This window comes from Botryllus schlosseri, chromosome 4 (genome assembly GCF_051294905.1).
Source record: "Botryllus schlosseri isolate E-star chromosome 4, Bs_hap1, whole genome shotgun sequence".
Taxonomy (NCBI): Eukaryota; Metazoa; Chordata; class Ascidiacea; order Stolidobranchia; family Styelidae; genus Botryllus; species Botryllus schlosseri.
The window spans coordinates 3,331,376-3,350,866 of NC_137239.1; positions in this window are offsets into that span (position 1 = coordinate 3,331,376).

Consider the following 19,491-nt stretch of genomic DNA (forward strand, 5'->3'; position numbering starts at 1 on the left):
CTGCCACATTAACACCTCAATCAGTAGGAGCCATGTTTGAGATTGAATTTGCGGAACACAATGGTAAGCATATTCCAATGTCCATAGAAGACCGTAGGTTTGTCGAAATTCTCAAAGAAGGCACATTTCAAAGATGCGATGGTCATTTGGAAATGCTTTTACCTTTGAAAAGCAGTACGGCAACATTACCGAATAACAAGCCCCTAGCTGTGAAACGAATCGGTCAACTTAAAAAGCACCTCCTGAAAGATGAAAAGTATTCCGCAGACTATGTGACGTTCATGGAAAATGTCATTAACAATTGGGCTGAGGTAGTACCAGAAACTGACAGAAATATCACAAATGGCAAAGTGAATTACATACCACACTTGGGAGTTTATCACCCGCATAAACCGGATAAAATCAGAGTCGTATTCGATTGTTCTGCTCCATATTGCTCAATTTCCCTGAATGATGTTTTATTGTCTGGCCCGATACTACTGAATGAGATGCTTGGAGTTCTATGCAGGTTTCGGAAAGGACATGTGGCTTTGTGCACAGATATAGAAGCTATGTTTCATCAGTTCATTGTATCTCAGCCATATCGGGATTTTCTGAGATTTCTCCGGTTCCAAGACCACGACATCAAGAATGGACCCCTGGTGGAATACCGGATGAAAGTTCATTTGTCTGGAGCAAAAGGTTCACCAGGCTGTGCAAACTTTGGATTGAAGCGGGCAACTGATGACGGAGAAAATCAGTTTGGTCCCGAAGCTGCTGATTTCATACGCGACGACTTCTATATGGACGACGGTATTACGTCGAAAGACTCGGTCGAAGCAATCGTGGGGTTGGTTAAAAGCAGCAAAACACTGTGCGCTAATGTCAAGTTACGACTTTGCAAATTTGTTTCGAATAGCGCCGAGGTAATGAATTGTATTCCGACGGAAGATAGAGCGACTGGGTATCGCGAATAAAACCTATGTGATGATATCGTGCCTAACATTCGAACATTGGAGCTAATTTGGGATGTTAAGAATGATTGTTTCAGATTCACCATCAAATTGTCCAATCGTGCGGTGAACAGGCGTTCCATTTTATCATTCGTTCACCCCGTATATGGTCCGTTAGGTTTCATATCGCCAGTGGTGCTGGAAGGGAAACTCATTCTGTAATCTCTTTGCAAAGCTGGGACGGACTGGGATGATGAAGTACCAGACGAGCTGAAGCGCCGATGAGTTGCGTGGTGTTCAACGTTATCATCGATCGAGTCTTTGTGCATTGATCGCTGTTTCAAGCCGCCGAGTTTTGGTAAGATCGTGTTTGTTGAATATCATCATTTATCGGACAGCAGCTCGTATGCTTATGGTCAATGCTCTTACGTATGCTTGGTCAATGAAAGAGGAAATGCCCATGTTTCGTTGGTAATCGGCAACGCCAGAGTTGCCCCTCTGAAGCGACAGGTATCTATACCGCGTTTGGAGTTGAATTCTGCTGTTGTTTCTGCTCGGATGAGTAAGTTCCTGAGAAATGAATTGAAGTTCGAAACGGTAAAGGAGTATTTCTGGGTTGATAGCATGGTTGTTTTGGGCTATATCCGAAATGAGTCGAAACGTTTCAATGTGTTTGTTGCTAACAGGGTGCAAACAATTCATGACCTCACCGAACCTAGCTCGTGGCATCATATCAGCTCGGCGATGAACCCCAGCGACGATGCGAGTCGTGGTATCGATGGCAAAGACCTCACAGATGATTGTGATTGGCTGAAGGGCCCTGAATTTTTGTGGAAAGCAGGATCATTCGTTGTTGCTAGTTTCACGACCTACCTTATTTGCTGTATTTGGGACATTCATTTGTTTCGTCTTTCATTCGAATATAGCATTTCAACCTTCATCAACGGATCATCGTTTGTCTGGATCGGTCGTGGAATTTGAGTTCAATTAAAAGTGATTTCAATAACTCTCCTTACCTTAGGAGCAGTTACATACATACTTCAGTACTTTCCAGAACTTCTACTTTACCTAAAATAGTTTTGATAAGTCGTGTATATCGCTGCTTGAGTGCTTGAACCCGAGTTACTCTTACTTCTACTAGACTACTGACGCTACAAATATTGAGTGCTGAAATTGGTTACTTTCTTTATCTCTGTTTGAAAGCATACAACTACGACATTCCACAAGTCTCCATATTTTGACCATGTCGACACTTGGAAGTAGTTTGACGTCTTGTAAATCGCTATTTATACTATTTAGTACGATACTAACGATAAATACTTTGACCACCTTTATTTGGAAGTTACCACCTACTACAACTAGGGCTTGCCACGAATCTGAATAGAGTGACGATAAGTCGAAACAGATGATCTTTTCGGGTACATAAATTGTACTCAACAAGAATTAGAATTCTGATTCTAAGGACCAATGCGAGGCCTAAAAACATCGATTGGTCATATCGCAGAACACGATCGTGTGAATGACAAATGTATTGTCTCAAAGTACAATCAAATAGGAATTATCTTAAATCTAAAAAATATTATTCGATGTGATGTAGAGCTGGTATTCATTTTCTTTGAAGTCGCATACGAGATAGATATTTCAACTTTCCCTCGTTCATAATGTTGTCACACGATATAGGGCAGAGGTTTCGAATTCAAATGTGGTCGCGGGTCAATTTCCGGATTTTTGACGACGCAGCAAAAATAGGGATATTCAATGTATAGTTCCAAGTAGGCCTTATTTGACGGGAGCTTGCTGACAGGCATTCCACAAACATCTCGAGAATGTAACGAAAATCACATTTTTGAATATTTCAATAAAATTATTTTTGTGCTGGGCACAATCTGTTAAAATAATGAGTTATAGATATAATGCAATAGGATGTATCATGACATAGTCAAACTCTTGGTTATAATGCTTCAGTTGATGGACCTTTGACGTGTCACAGTTTTATGTAGAGTATTTTAAAATCTACTGAAAATTGATCAGGTATCAGAGCATTTGAGCGGTGTAGCCTAATTCTGGTTTTGATATAGTCGTGATAAGTAGGCTGTTGCTACTGTCATTACCGAAGTCAAATTAATTCAGAATTAGATGTTGCTATCGATTATTATTGGAACATATCAATAACAGCTTTAGCCATAGTAATAGCATTGTTTCTTAGCCTTAGCGATCGCACCCTTCATGGTTCATGCTACCTATAAGATATCTATAGTAGCCCACAATTTATTTTCAACACAATTTCTGATGGTACCTATATTAAAATCAGATAGTCAATTCACATAAAATTGCGCATAACACGAGGACCACAGCATATAGGTCTAATTCCACGATGCGTATCGTACCCTCTGATGTGGTGCTTCGTACCACGAAAAGGTCTATGGTCCCTGGTTAAGAACCCCTGGGATGGAATAGAGCACAAAATCTTCTTTCAGAACTTTTTACTTCATTTTGAAGTGATTTTCACAAGCCAGGTAAATGGCTAATTGTACAGCAGTAGAAATTCAAGGCGTTGCAACTATTTCAACTCCAGTGTAAACAATAATTACTTTGACCACCAACTATGATTAAACAACACCTCAACCAAATCTACTTTTTAAAATTTATTATTTGTGCACTTTTCAGAACTGCATTGTCTACTTCCATTTCGAGTAGATTTGACACAACTTTAAAGTTGTTACCTCTAGGTGTGTATAGATCCATAACATTACATCTACTTCGGTTCAAAAGATGATTACTTTCACAACCTCTGGTTTCCATGAATGGTATTCAATTTTTTATACCTTCAATGTTTTTTTACTTTTTCCTGAGGATGACGTTGTACCGATTTTGCAGCAATGCTTGTTCCATGTGGCAGTAGTTCTTCCGAACGTTTTCGGTTCCAGTCAACAAGACATTCTTTGTACAGTGTTCTTGACGTTGTTGAACACTATCAATTGAAGACATTGCCGATCTAAATAATCAAAATTATTATAATGATTTTAGTGAAGCCATTTGTCAAGAAGCCAAGCCAGGAATCTAGAATATCCTGTAAAAAAAAAAGATAATGAAGTTCAAGCTGGACTATTCCCCCATTCTACTCACTATAATGGCTAATCAGTCGGGCTGAGCACATTGGTATGGTTACTCAAATCTCGAACGAGTATCAATTCTTATGATTCGAGCCAAGTATGTGACTATTTTCAAGACAGCCTACTGAAATTACACGCTCTTTGCCACTATAAGAATGCAGTTGATAATAAAATTATAGTTTCACCCAGCACGTTTGAGCAGCCCGATTGCAAACCACCGTCAATAGTATATTTCTGCATCATCGATGGCACTTTTTTCAGGGTAATAAATTGCTAATTATTGAACAATCATAAATCATCATATATAGTTTGTAACTTCAACTTACATAATTCAACATCTTGATCCATGAACAATACACCACTGCGGCGCCTTCCTCTGAAGTTTAGAACTACATAACATTGCCTGTTCAAATCTAGTCTGCTGGTAGAAATGAAGGAACTTTGTATACATAAAAACAGATATGTCCCATCCATATAGTAAGAATTCATTGATAATAAGGTTGTGTTTTCTTATCGACGGCAAGATGACCATGAGCAATCAGCCTTCCTTAGCGCCCATCCATAGCCTACTTTGTTAATACTGCTGCAATGTAGGCAATGTTTCCGTGTATATATACTAATATTGAAAGTTATAATCAAGCATTAAAAGTATGCACGGAAGCCGTGCCAACATTGCGGTAATATTGCCAACAACCCGTCCGCACCAGGCCATGAACATGTTAAGTTTATAGAGTTTATAATTGGTTTAGTGTTGGAGTATCCTTTGATTAGAGCGAAGTTAAAGATAGGCTAACAAACTATTATAATTTTTTTACTAAAATACCCTAAATATAAACCAATATTGCCATAAATTGTTACATGTTCACTAAAAGCCTCAATTATTTTATTACCGCTATTATCAATGGTTATATACTGTTGTGGACACAAAAATACGAAAATGGATGTTAATGTTATGCTACAATCTTCATGCATCCACAAATTCAGCAATCTCACATTCCATAAAGGGAACATTCCACATTTCTATTAGCCTGAGACATAACATTTCAAAATTCAGTATATACCGATATGTTATAAATTACCGGTACATTACTTCATGCGGCATCTGGTTTGCTGATTGGATCCTGCTGTCCTAAGAAATCCTTGTAAAACTTTTCACAAGATGCACATAAAATGTAAAGTTATTGCTTGTGAGACATTATGCAACAGAGCACAATAAATCAGACTTTTATGATCAATACATTATCATACATTATCAAATGTACTACAAGAATTATAGGCTTGCATGAGTTACCGATTAGCAGCGGGTCGATCAATTTCGTCTGTAGGTGAATCACAGCCGTGTCATTACAATCACATAGTCGAATTCATTATAACGCATCAGCAGTTCATGATGATCTAGACCAGTGGTTCCCAACGTGGGCGATTTGTCGTTCCAGGGGGGCGAAAATAGCCAAGGGGGCGATAGGGGGGCGAAAACGGACGAAGGGGGCGAAAGGGGGGCGATGGCGCGTTGAAATTGCTACATCGGCGTCCATGACCGTAACTGCCACACCCAAACCCCCAATTCAGATGGGGGGCCCTAGATCGAAGGGGCACCACAATTTTTTCGTGAATGAACAGTAATTATAGATCTTATTTTGGAAATTTAGGAAACTTTTTCAAAAAAATTTCGCGCCTCGGAGTTATAGAAATGGGCATCTCGGCGTCAGCCATTATTACACTATGACATATGAAGTTTCAGGCCATGTAGCATGCGACTCCTAGAAGTGTGCCAGAACGAGAAAACCTTGGCGGAAAAGGACTGCCTTTATGCTGACCGACTTCGATATATATGCGAATACATATATATTTAATTGTCCATACGCGCCTAAATGGCTGGCGCTAAATGTTCCTGTCCTGGCTGAAACCCACAAAAAATGCTATCTCGCAAAGAAAAATTAAATGCCAGTGCAGAAATACCAATTTGAAATCGTGTGCGTCTTTTAGTTTAGTACGTATGGGCGATTTGAATATCTTTTGACATAGCAGACAGAGGCCACGAAATGTCATTACGTAACGAAGTCATTATACCCACGGGTCTGCCCGAATATGTTCAAATATTATTTACGGGCCCTGCATTTTTCAAGACACCTCACTCAGCTTCACCGGTAAATCTGAATACATTAGCAGAGAGAGGATAAAAAATTGACAACAATATATATGCAACTCCCGATCATATTGACCGATTCAATCATGAATGATAGAAATTTTTCGCGCTTCGCGCGAATTATGCCGCCTAACTACAGAGTCCAACAATTTGTGCTGAGAATTAGCGGTAAAGAGGTATCGGGGGAGTTGGGTCTGAGGAGTGCAGAAGTTTGCTTTATCGCCGTATGGAGGAGGGGTCAAGATCAACGTGTTGGAGGGGGGCTGACAAAGTGCTGTTACGGTCCTTTTGGAATCAAGTCGGAGAAATCACCTTTTTTGTTAGTCGACTCTCCAAAATTTAGCTGGAAAAGTGTAATTTCGAGGTCGAGCCGAAAAGTTGACCTTTTTTCTTTGTCAACTCGCCGGTGATTTCAGTCTGTATGCCCATTTTTCGGTTCCCAATATTTCGGGGGCGATGATCGGTGTGGAGTTTGAAAAAGGGGCGATGAGTCGAAAAAGATTGGGAACCACTGATCTAGACTGTTGCTGTTTAATAAATATAGCTCTCAAATACCAAGCTTCCTGCCCTTCCGGTACTCATGATAGAGACATCTCACAATCCACGCTGATAACGTTTCCAATTATGAACTAAAGCATTACTGTGATAAATCGCCCCTCCGCCATTGCTACATACGCTGATCAAATTGAATTACACGCGCATGCGCGATGCTCGCCAAATAGAAGAAGGCAGGTTTCTGGTTTTATGGTTGAATGAATTTCAAGCAACAGGCGTGTTCGACTCCACTATCGGAATAGAGGAGAGGATTGCATACTGCGTTGTTCCGTGATTGGAATAGTCATCACAATCCCATAATGACGATTATCAAGTTCTGATGTCGGAAGATTTCACATGCATTACGAGTATTTGCCCCTGATGTGGGCATTTTCGACCCAGTAATGTCACAATAAAATAAGCTGCTGTGTCTCTGTATCGCACATTATATCGAGCCTCTTTAGCACTGTGCGACCGCAATGATCGATAGCCGGGCTTGTGAAATGCCACGCGATGGGAAAGTCATCACCATATCACCATTCACGGCTTGACTCCACTAGATTTCACATGTATCGCGAGTGTATTCACCAACTTATTTAGCATTGACTGCGAAATAATGCACATTTGAGTTCACAGAAAAGATTTCCCAGTAGGGACATCTAAATCAACTCCTGTGTAGGTGGCATCCAGGCATCACACTATTATGACATCCACTGGAATGGTCATTGGTGACTGGCATAGGAGCACTCTAAAATAGGGTTACCATACGTCCTCTTTTAAGAGGAATTGTCCTCTTTTTTGACTTTTTTGAAAGTGTCCTCGGAGGACGCCCTTTTGTCCTCTTTTTTGAGATTTTGTCCTCTTTTGAAAATTTATGTCAGATTTAGAGCAAATTGCGAGTGATATGCCGTAAATTAGCACAGAATTGAGTTTCGGACTGAAAAACGGTTATTTTAGCTCTGGGCGGAATGATGACCTTTTTTTAGTCATCCACCTATCAATGCGGGGAGAAAAACGGTATTTTGAGCTCTGAGCGGGAAAGATGACCTTTTTTTTTAGTCAACCGATCACAAAGTGGGAAAAATTCACCGGATTTTGAGAATTCTTCTCCGGATTTGCAAGTCTGAAATTTCTGAAAAAGTGTCCTCTTTTAAGATTTCCAAAATATGGTAAGCCTACTCTAAAAGATACTTCCTCTGGTGGTCACTTGGAGTTACATCATTGGACGTCAATTTGTGACTTACTGAGCAAGTCCTCAGGCCCTAAATGTGGGACGTGGGACGATTGGGCACAATTGTGGACGTACCCGTAAGTCCGTGGGAGATCGGGTGTTTGCTGGGATATCTCACTCAATCGATACGGCAAGGCTTGGCGTATATCTCGCCGATAGTGGTCCCTTTGGTTTGGGGTTGTGAACAATGAGCAATACATATTTTTGCACACAAAGTTGACAGGTAGAGTATTTTATTCGCATGCGAAACTAAGTAGTGATGACGGGTTAGAAGTATATGCGGGGGCGCATTGGTAAATTTATCACCTTCAGAGCTCGGGGTCGATTCTTGAGAGTGGCACGTTCTGGAGCGATGAAGTGTTGTACATACGATTTGCGGTGACACGCCATCATTTATCAGTCAGTTATAGGCGAAATAGTCGAATAGTGAATGCCCTGTTGGCACGTCATGCCAATTTCCGTACGCAGTGGGGGTTAAAAATCGAAACCGTGTTCTTTAGACATGTCTATTCCATCTCCAATATTTATTCAATAGCCTTTCGTTCTTCGGACAATCATGTTCTAATGACAATGTCCTTCCAAAGCAAGGGTGGGCAAACTACGGCCCGCGAGCCGCATGCGGCCCGCAACACCGTTCTGTGCGACCCGCGAAAGTTTCTAAAGAAACTTATTGAAAATATTGATAAAATGCGTACTAAAAATCGAATTGATACAGGGACCTGATTAAACTATTTTTAGTATATTGCACCATGATAATTCTAAGGCATTGGTTATCAACCTGGGGGACACGTGCCCCTTGGGGTCGTGGAAGCATCTGAAGAGGATCGCAAAGCTGAGCTCAAGTGAAAAATTTTTCGCGCTCCGCGTGATTTACTTCCTGTTCATCATTATTGCTCTGTATTTAGTATGAATTTCATATTTTAAAATCTCTCATCAATAGTCGTAACCTCCCATGCCACCAAACTATCCGTCAGGTTTGCTATATAGCATCCTGGTTGCGTTTTGTGATATGACGATAAGGGGGCGCGAAATCTTTCACCATCATAAGGGGGGGGGGGCATGTCTTAAAAAGGTCGAAAACCACTTTTTTAAGGTAAATACTTCCAATATTATTTTTCATGTTTAATTTCTGGCGCGACAGTCCAATCTCAAGACCCACGCAGTTTGAACGGTTTCAATTGCTAAATATCACAGAAATCCTAAACGAGATAGACGTAATTCGGATCACGAGTGTGATTTCAGATTGGCCATTGCAGTTTCAATTATTTCAGCGATGTGCTTATAAAAACGATTGGGGCGTGTCTTAAATAGATACGTTCTCTGTATGCGTAGAATTAGGGTATTTATATTTTATCTACACTTATAGTAGAAGCGTGCTTGGAGCTAACATGGTTATGATACTGTCAGCATTTTGGGTCCTGGAAATGAACCAAAAGTGGAGTTAGTAAATCTATGAGCAGACCACTGATCACAGACTTAAATTTCAATCCTGTGCTAAGAATCGGGACAGCAGACTTCCATCTCATAGCTTTGACAAATTAGTTATTGAGGTCGACCAGCCTATGAAATCTCGCCATTGTTTCTGGCGCGTGTACGATATCATCATAGCAATGTTTAGTTTGTTATGAATAAGCATATATAATATCTCCATGTCCTTACTATATAATCAAACACCAGCAATATTGCGTCTTGGATCATAATCCCAATTTTATATAGTGCGGCCAGCGAATGGATTCAGATGTTGAATGCGGCCCGCGAGCTCAAAAGCTTGCCCACCCCTGTTCCAGAGTGTTGTTGACGCACACTTTGCACAGTTCGGTTATCGCACTGGTACACTATAGAAATGTATATTACATGTGAAATGTGGAACATCTGGACTTCTGCGACGGCTTGTAGATTGGCGTAAATGATTCATGGAACCACAGTGCTTCATTCTACATACAGCGTTACAAGAGTAAAATATTTGACGGACAAGCTAAACGGATATCAAACGTGAATCAAATCAAATGCGAGAGTATCAAAGTATTCATCACTGTTGATTGTATAAACGGCGCATATTATAGATACTGCACACGAAATCGGTTGCAGAGTTGTTCTGAATTACACAATAGACCTACATATGACCAGTACGCCCACTCTTCCTTCCGAGTGTGCGAAACAAATCGCGCGAGTATGATGCGTTCTCTGCCATGCGAAAACGTTGATGATACGCATTCTCGAAATGGTAGTTCCGAGCGAGATGCGCTTCAACGCCAAACGAATGCAGTGACAATTAATGAACATGATCTTTTCCATGGCAATCACATTCAAACTCGCTCCGTAACTCTGATATCAAACTTAACCATGATAAAACGTTCGCAATTGCATACTTTGATACCGCATCTGCCGCTGTACCAATTCTAGCAACTGTGCAAATCTGATATTCCCCAATTGATATGGATGCGCGGGAGAACTTCAAGGTTTTCAAGTCAGCACCTTAAGCCGCGGTTCAGGAGTTAAGCTAGTTTTCTATTGATGGAGTCAGATTATAAAAATATTTCAGCTCTCTTTGGGGTCGGTGTTGTGGAAAAAGAATCGAACATACTGCACTCCATTGTCCACGAAAATAGTCATTAGTTATCAAAATATCAATTGTTTGCAATTTGGAGACTGTAAAAAGGACTAATTGTGCTTTAGTAACTGTATTTTGGTAGCAGTGTTCCAATTCTCACACAACTTTTTGTACGCAATTTGCAATTTAAGTGGATATAAATTAGAAAATGGTTATTCGCGAATACCGCAAAATCAGAAGCTTGAAATTACTGAATTTATTCATGGGTACTCTGGAAACGGTGTTGGGCTGCATAACTTTGTCGTTATCTCAATATGACTAATAAAATTGATTCAAGTCTATGTACATATAAATATATTCATAAATGCGTTTGCTATTGAGCAATACTTCCGAGTAAATAATCATCCGAGATAGCCAATGTCAAACATGTCCATATGACACATTGCAACCAGCCGTGATCAATGTTGTGTTTTCATTTCGATCACCCGTAGTAATAACATGTCAGTAATATCGACACCGACAAGGTCAAAAAGTGCGCACACGCTTCGGATTTTTTAGGAAGAATGAACCGGACCATGGTTAGACACACGCGGATGAGAAGATGCCAATGTTTACCCGTCGTATTCAAATGACGTAGTGCTCAGACAATGTAGGCTAATGCAAATATCTGTGCTCGCGCTACTATACACCATTGCCGCGATTTGTCTTTGGCGTTGCTTGGTTACGGTTGATGCCGTAACAAGCTGTCGAGCGGGAGCTCTTCATCCGACCGTAGAGTAATTATGAAACAAAACAATTTGCACTATTGTGACTTTTTGTATCTAAGATACTTAGGTACATTGGTTATTGTGCAACAACATGCCGACGTGGCCTGACAACTTGCTTCAGCGACTACATATCGTAAAATCTGTAGTATTCATAAAGTTTATGACGTATATTCGTAATTTTGGTTTCAAAGAAATCATTGGTTCGATGTATTTCAACATAGTACCATGGGACATGTATTCTAAGTACACAAACTATAGAACAGCCGTTTATAAATGAAGAAATTTACACATAAAGTTGATTGGCGCCCGATGCAGATATTTTAGGCCGACCGTGTATTGCCAAATAGTTCGTATTCTAAAATATTCGATTTATACTTATAACCCTGGTATGCTAAGAATCAGAAGATTGATAGCGTTCCCTACAAACCAAAATGAGGCTTCGAAGACGTACACAAATGAAGATATGACCAGCTGAAGTTGACCGACGCCACCAGTGGCATACGATGTCAACAATATACTTTTGCATTCGAATAGGATCGGCCAGGGCTCTTCAACCTTTTTAGTCGTGGTAAACCCTTTTATCGTTTACTCGAAACTCGTACACCCCTGACCACATAGCACACTTATACCGTATAGTAAGCATAATCCATGCGTGTTCAACCTTTTTGCTATACACGCCCCTACGCCGATTTTGTATATAGCCCACCACTGCATATCGACGGAGAGTCGTCAAGGTCAATCTGGACGTCCTATACTCATGTTAAATTGGCTACTGGGAACTTCACATCATGGAGATCCCTTGTGGTGTTTTGTGTCATCACTGATGTCTTGAGATACCTTGCGTATAAGTTTTTTAATTGTAGCAGAAGAGCAACTCGCATGCTTACTATCCATGTACAAAAATCGCGAATACTACTGAGATATGTGAACTGGATTCCCTTTCCAGTCGCGCAGCGCGCATAAAAATTATCCATATGGAAAAAAATAATTTCTTCCATTGTTTATTGCTTCATATATTACTGCCAAATATTTATTCGTTCTGAGTCCACGTGATCAAATTAACCGTTAGAGCTCATGGAGGGGGACAGAGGTCAGAGGGTGTCTTCACAATATTGGGCACAAAATTAATGATGTTCAGATTTCCGGTTTTTATTAATCAATTTGTCTCATGCTGCTATTTTAGACCTTCCATCTGCATGGATTATAGGCACATTGCAATACGTATTGGAATCGCCCAAAGGTACCGGGGAACTTCTCCGGTCCGCAGGCCGGATATAGGGAAATTGAGTACTTGGCGGGCCGGATTGCTGAATCGATACATTATTTGCCCATTTATCCACATATAGAAGGATTTAATCGTATTTGCTGAATGTATTTCAACGACAGCAATGTAACTTTAAAGCCATTTCTTGCCAATGACGAAGACATTGTGGATTGGAGCACAGCATTGTCATACAGGCACCACCATGTCTGCTTCTACAAACAACCAAACAGCACATGGTGAAATCGTTAATTAAAATTCCAAGACGTTCGATAAGCCCGGTACCCCAAATTTACCGAGATATGATTCATTAGGGTTTAGTACAGTGGTTCTCAACCTTTTTGTCTTCGCGGAACCCCTTTGGACAGGTACGGACCCCCGCAAGTTTTCGTTCAAAATTAGATAGATTATCGCGTAACCGTTATCTGTGTCCAGTATTCTGTCTAGTGATAAACATCCACACGATGACTTTTCTTGAAAATACCATCACACTGCATGTAGAAATTGGGTAGACTTTTATTATTTTAAAACGAATTTTGCAGCTATATTTATTGTCTTGAAAACCCGCGTCTTCGATTGGATATGAACAAGTGCCTAAAATCCATTTCCACAAATATATATTGATGGCGAATGTCATATTACCGCGTAACGCTTCCGACGACAGTTTTTGGTATGCGTTTTTAATGTACATACATATCACGTCCAGCCTGGTCATTTCTATCTAGCATCTCATCTTGAAGTTATTTAGTGGTTATACCACAGTAGATTTCGTGTTGAGGTTTCAATTCCTTCATTGGGACAGATTAGGAAAAAAAAATTCAGGAAGTTATATTTCAAACGAATGTTTGCTAATTTGCCGAGACTGACAACTCCAAATCCAAAATGCTATCTCAAACATTTCATTTTTCCACAAACCCCACCAAAACATCCCTAAACAGCGATACGTTTGCATCGGCAAGCTATTGGTAATTTGATAATAAAATGAGTTATCACAGACAGATATTTCATCTCAGACGAACATTTTAATGATGTGAATCCTAAAGTTTTAGCAATTTTGAAGCGAAATTGTCTCATGCTTTTCCTAATTAAAAATAAAAATCAGGTTTACAATCACTTTACAAATTTAGAGGTTTCGCGGACGCCAGAGGTCCGCGGACCCCCGTTTGAGAACCACTGATCTAGTAGGTGACGAGATATAGCGTGGTTGTTCAACTGTATGGCCTATTTTATCTCGATATCGAATTCATGCGGCTCACAGCCTCGACGAAATTTGACAGTGGCCCACGACCCGTTTTGAGTTGGCGACCCCTGGCATAAGCGGTGTCTTACAAAAGCCAAGAAGTGCTCCGTGCAACAAGTCGGCGGTTACCGAATCACAAAAAAGAAATACCGGCCTGGTGTAAATGAACATTTAGTCGATAAACACCATGATTACCACAAATGACATTAGGGTTGAGTACATCGTAAATGCCGATAATGCAAGTCTTCCCGCTTCGACGAACTTACGCGTAAGCTCCACCCTTGCTCGCTGCGCATATATGTGTATAATAACACACAGTCGCTAAAATTTAACGTAGTAAGCAAGTAGTGGGGAATCTCAGAAGACTGGAGCCGCGTGCCAAATTTTCATATAAGACAGAAAACTGTCGGCGGGCCGTATGTTCCCCGCCCCTGCTTTATGGGGTGCATCAGTTTCAACACATTTTCATCAACATCAACTCCATCCTCTTCTACTCCTAGAGTTAGCAATAAGTCCATTACCAACGTTTAACTGACGAGAAGCATTTGCTTATGACATCACAAAAGCAATGTTATTTACAAGCTTGGTGCGGCTAATATGAATATGATACGATATTGCACACCCTGCCAACATGTTCCGGACCATACACTTGCCTATTTATTGAGGTAGCTAGTCATTGGCCCATTTAATGTGGATCTTGTACACCCCAGTTGGTCCCATCTGAGTGGTACACCCTTTTAAAATTTGAGTACGCCGTTGGGTGTACGATACACCTGTCTGAAGAGCCCCGGAATCGACGATTTTTGGCGGGAGAGCGAAGGCATGGTTCGGAAAGATTGGTTTTTGGGAATATTCGTCGATTTCGCGAGTCAATGATGATTTATTTCTGGTGTTCACCACGTTAACATACGCAGAATTTAAGAATTCATGTTTTTATTCATTTGATGATATTTCGTTGTTTTCCAGATTCTCCTATATGCCTGAGGTTACGTCTCATGGGAGTTGATGACATGCGTCTTTGAAATCAACATTCTTGAGTTCAGGATTCTGTATATAATCCATTGTTCATTGGAGACCAAAGTGACTCTGCACTCTATAGTATTCCTTTCACGACGTTGTGCGTCGCGTGTCAATAACATGTAATACTTGCTCTTTGGGCCTTTTATCTATCTGCAAAAAATTTGATGTCATGTTTTGTAACGCAATGCGCCATTCTAGATTGTATGAATGTCCGAAATCTTACTCGGTCTACAATGTGTGGTTATGTAGAAAGCTGCATAACTATCAAAAGAGCATCCCATTTTTGTAGTTTCTTTGGTTTTCGGTTTCTCCAATTATACTATCATAGGCCTTTTGGGTGCCCAGATATATGCGTATTGCAGAAATCTAATTCCAGAAGCCTTGTATGGATTTATCATGCAAAACCATGCAAATGACGTTTGTAACAAACCACAAATCACCCGAAGAGGGAAAATCTATTTAGGTAATGATGGTTTTTCCAAACAATACAGGCTCTGATATCCCGAAGCCTTGCATGATCATAATGCGGAGCCATTCAAATGAAGTTTCAAATTAATCTCACGTCGCGTGAAATGGGAAAATAATTCTCGGATGTTGAATTTCACAAACATTTTGTACTACTTGGTGCATATATATATAACATTATATTTATCTTATGTTAGCCCAGGTGACCAGACTCAGCAGTAGAGTGGGTGATTACAAATATTTTCCTCGATAATTCATATGTTGTGAAAGTACTGTATTGTAGTCGGGTCGATTACGGTGCCCTACCATCATTATATGCTAGTTATTTGAGAACGTTGGAACACGTAATACTGACGCGTTAATTTACCGTAATTCCTTTATTAACCTCTCGTGCCATGCAGTAATAAGGTCAACTAGTCTCGCTGTCTATGACTACCCCGGCAGATTCCGTGGTTACTAAGAACGTTCTTATAGCACAGGGGCGGGCAACATACGGCCCGCGACGTAATTTTGTCCGGCCCGCGGACAGTTTTCCGTCTTACATGCTAATGTGGCCCGCGGCTCCAGTCTGCCGAGATTTCACAATACTTGATTAAACGTTATATTTTAGTGACTGTATGTAATTATTATGGCGATTTAAAGTCATTCAAGTCATTTTTTTTCTATGCATCAGTAAGTCATGTAATCAATTTTAACGTAAAAACCGCATCCCTATGGGGTATATTAGGAAAGTTATAAAGTCATATAAAGTCATATTTGTCTGGTTAGGTCATATTTGAGTTATAAAGTCATATTGTTGTATACTTTGAATAATAAGTGCCAATTTAAGCGGTGAAGCGATTAAGCATAAAGTAAGTAAGGCAAACTATAAGGTTAGGCTACATAACATTACAGTCACAGACCTATGAGGTCACACATTGCATTATGTGGTCAGATATTGCATCATGTTGTACCATAGTGTCCTATATGATGTAGACAGGAGCAAATCTCACGGCTGAGTGAAATTGTTCGACGTCACACTTTCAATTTGGCTAAAGTCAATTTGAAGGTAACTCTTGACCGGCTTGCCGAGCATTAAATTTGATAAAACGGCTCTCAATCGGAAGCTACCTCGGTACTGAATGCGAAAATATAAAGTTTATTCTGCTCGTGGCCCTGGACCCCCCCCCCACCAAAAAAAATAATAATCAGCCTCGAATGTTGCATTGTAACGGAGTTTGGTATGGAGACGCAACCATGCCGTCTGGGAGCAAGTGAGAGCAGCGAAAACCGCAAGCGTATTGGCCATTGTTGCACAACCGTCTGAGCAGCTCAGGAGCTAGTGCGCACTAGAATGTGAGTCTGATTTCTCAATCGGTTGCTCAACAATGGCCAATACGCATGCGGTTTGCACTGCTCTCACTTGCTCCCAGACTGCATGGTTGCGTCACAATACCAATCTCCGTTACATTGCAACATTCCAGTCTGTTTTTAGGGTGTTCCAAGAGCAAAATAAAATTTATATTTTCGCAACTAAGACCGCGGTAGCTTTCGATTGATACCCGTTTTGTCAAATTTCGCGCTCGGCAAGCTGGTCTCAAACTACCGTCAAATTGCCTTTAGCCAAATGAAAAGTGTGACGGAGACGAATTTCACTGAACCGTGAGATTTGCTTGTGTCCACACCGTATAGGACACAATGATTCTCAAATCCACATTGTTTTCGTCATTATCGATGGGAGTTGGCCTTGAAGTGACATTGCTGTCGTCAAAATACATTCAGTAAATACGATTTATTCCGTGTGTATGTGGCGTAGATAAAAGGGCGAATAATGTATCGATTAAACCAGGGGTTCTCAACCTGGGGGGCGCGGGAGGCTCTCAGGTGGGGCGCGAGAAATTGACGAAGTCAATATAGGGGGGGCGCGAGAAATTGACGAAGTCAGTATAAATTGTACGTGTCTAAACATGTGTTTCACATCCATTATGAGAAGACCATTAATGAAGATGGAATTTATTCCATATTCAAGAAAGCTTGCAACTCTAGCTACCGCGCTCAACGGAGTATAGTCTGATTTCAACTTCATTTGAGCAAATTTTTGAAATTCTTTTGAGATATAGAGAGCAATTCCCACGTGAAAGTCATTCATTGCTTCATAGCTTTGACAGTAGCCTAAAGCTTGTGGCGCTGGGCAGCTGTTGTTAGTAGCTTGCGAACTGCACTGCCTAAGACAGACTTAGATGCAACATAGGTTGCCCGGTTTCGCCCTCAATTAGGCTATAAATCAACACAATTTAATTAATTTCCAAAACCGATCAATTTTAGCCTGGCAGGACAGAACGACGCCTTGCTCTCTGTACTCACTACCAGCATCAGGATTAGTCTCAGGGTGACCTACCTTAAAATTAATTAATGGATGTCTTGTTCAATGTTTTTTTTGTTATTTTCAAACAAGTTTGGAGAAATTTGTCAGCAATGTAAAAGACTCAACAACTGGAATGCAGATTCAAAATTGGCGTAAGATATAGCCTACCTTATGTATACTATTAGATCAGGGGTGGGCAGCCTGCGGCCGTAGAAGGGAATTTGAGGGGCCGTCGACGCCTAATTCAATTAGTATGTGTTGACATGCAAATTGCAATTACGAATTCACTCCCGCATTTTCGAGAGATTTTAATTAATCTTGAAATTTTCTTCGCCCTTCGATTTTAATGCCGCGGAATGGGAATTGGCAAGAAATAACAATTCGTTCGCGGCCCTGAAAAATTTTCGCGCTCCGCGCGACAATATGCACCTCCCGGCAACTATTCATAACATTGCCACTAGCTATTTCGGTGCGCACAATAGGCCATTGTGAAAAGTATAATAGTCCGGAGTTCACCGGGAATGGATATGGACAGTTTACCATAGAAATTTTGCGTCTAAATCGTTCATTGCGGCTATGCCCTGGAACGCGGCCTTTCGCTACATAAGCAATCGAAATGCGGCCATGATTATCAAAAACGTTGCCCACCTCTGTATTAGATGATGTGCTCTTTTTGACATGACGATAAATGCAAGGGGGGTCAGGGGGGCGCGATTTTTTTGACCATCTCCAAGGGCGGCGCGTGTCAAAAAAGGTTAAGAACCACTGGATTAAACAATATGGCCCGCCAATACTTAATTTTATTATATCCGGCCCGCCGACTAGAGAAGTTGCCCGCCCCTGTTATAGCACGTCGTTTCTTGTACACCTTCTCGCAACATATAAGTTACAACATTCACCCAAGCGAACCAAAGGAGTCATAGTAAATACTTTAGTTGCGAGACGATGAGCATTCAAAGTCGTGGTTTCGCGGGGGTGGCGCTTGTTTTCTCTGCGGCAGTACATCATTGCTATAGTACATTCTGTCTTACATTAATACACTCATTCGAAAATTACACTTCCGCATGGGCTACTGCGTCTTGCTAACCATCTTTGCATAGACGTCAGGCAAAGTAGGCCATTCCTAACTGATACTCTTATTGGTTAGCAGAAGTTGTTTTTTATATAAAATTTCTTTAGTCTTCAGGAAAATGGGCCAAATTAAGCGACGCAGAGGTCATATCAACGACAAACCAACTTTACATGGTGAATTATCGATTCGGTACTATTCTAACTGTTCTACAGTATGCTACGGAAATATGGTTTCCAGAAGGCAGCATCGCATCGTAACAAGCAGGAAATTGTGATTAAAAATGGTTAGAGCTGATAGAGAATTTTCCAAAGCATATTAAGAATAATTTTGTGGCAAAGAATTATCCCATCAACTTGAAATTTACTAAATTATTGTTACGCATTAGTAGCAGTATATATTCAGAATGACGTGGTAAGTAATTATGTGTATGGGAGGACATCACTACCACGCATATCAATTTCCGGCCTTTTAAAACGACACTGACTGTAGATAGATTGATCAACGGTATCATTTATGTATAGAAGAAGTATTGACGTTGTGTGGCATCAGCGCAGATTAGTGATAGTTCCAGATTAATAATTCCCGCCCGTATCATTTGAGGTAAACTTTTATCATCAACCCTTACCAATTCAAGTTAATTGAAATAATTGATGTCAAATTGAAATATACGTAAAAAATATGGGGGTCGGTGAATTAGATGAAATTTTTCTTTACGAGATATTTGCAGGAATTGACAGTGTGATTCGTTGGTATAAAGTGTCATTCCAGGATTGTAGACCATAATGATGAAATAGTGGTGAAATGAAGCGAGGACT